The sequence below is a fragment of the Cyprinodon variegatus genome, unplaced genomic scaffold (assembly GCF_000732505.1).
Source record: "Cyprinodon variegatus isolate N-32 unplaced genomic scaffold, C_variegatus-1.0 Scaffold488, whole genome shotgun sequence".
NCBI classification, from domain to species: Eukaryota; Metazoa; Chordata; class Actinopteri; order Cyprinodontiformes; family Cyprinodontidae; genus Cyprinodon; species Cyprinodon variegatus.
The window spans coordinates 635,085-636,262 of NW_015150941.1; positions in this window are offsets into that span (position 1 = coordinate 635,085).

Below are 1,178 nucleotides of genomic sequence, written 5' to 3' on the forward strand. Positions count from 1 at the left end.
CAGATGACAATCCATTGATGACTGGAGTGACTGAGTTGTGACATTAGCCTTTCAAGAGGGTTCAAGTAGACGGGAGCTGAACCCTTTAGCACTTTGTTCGCTAGCATCAGGGAGTTGAATTTGATGCAGGCAGCCGGGGGCAACCAGTGAAGCTCAATGAACAGAGGGATGATGGAAGACTTTTTGGGCTGATTGAAGACCAAACGTTCCGCCATTTTCCTGATGGTTTGTAATGGTTTTACTGTCTGGGAGACCAGTCAGGAGTGCATTACAATAGTCAAGGTGGGAGATAACCATAGATGAACCATGATGTTGATAAATCAAGCAGGATAAGTACTGAGGTCTTCCCTGTTGCTGTCGCCTCTTTTTAGGCTTCTGACATAGATAATAGAGCCGTTTCAGTGGAGGGGCCTTTTTAAAACACAGATTGGCTTGATTGATTGTTATGTGAGAGGTATTCTGTGATCTGCTGCAGACTGCCCTTTCAATGGTCTGAGACAGAAACAGTCGTAGAGACCGGCCAGTAGTTTTCCACCTGAGATGGTGGAAGAGAGGGTTTCTTGTGCAGCGGTGTAACCAGAGCTTGCTTGTATGATTTAGGAAATGTGCCTGATGTCAGTGAGGCATTGATCACGTGTGTGACTGCTGCAGTTACCATAGCAGCTATGGACTGGATTGGATTGGTAAGAAAAGGGTCCAGCAGACATTTAGTAGGACGGCTATATGTGAGGAGTTTAGAGACATTGCTCTCAGTGAGAGGGGTAAATGAAGAGAATGAAGCTGTAGGACTTCTTCTAGAATCTGAACTCTGAGAAGTTTCAGGTGTGGGCAGTTCAGTAAACTGTTTGCTAATAGCTGCCACTTTGTCCATAGAAAATTAGGTAAAACTGCTAAACTGGTAGCAGGTGGCGGAGAAGGAGGGTTAAATAATACTAAATTTTATTTCAAGCGCCTTTCAAAACATTCAAGAACATTGTAAGGTAAAAACAATAACAGATAAAAAAAACAACAACATTGTCAAAGTTAAAGAAACATAAACTACACACAGGACAGAAACATAAAATCATTTTTAAAAGGTAATCTTGAACAGGTGGGTTTAGAGTTTTGATTTGAACAAGGATAAAGACTAGTATGGCAGATGTCAGAGATAAAGCTCTGCTCCCCATGATGCTGAGACT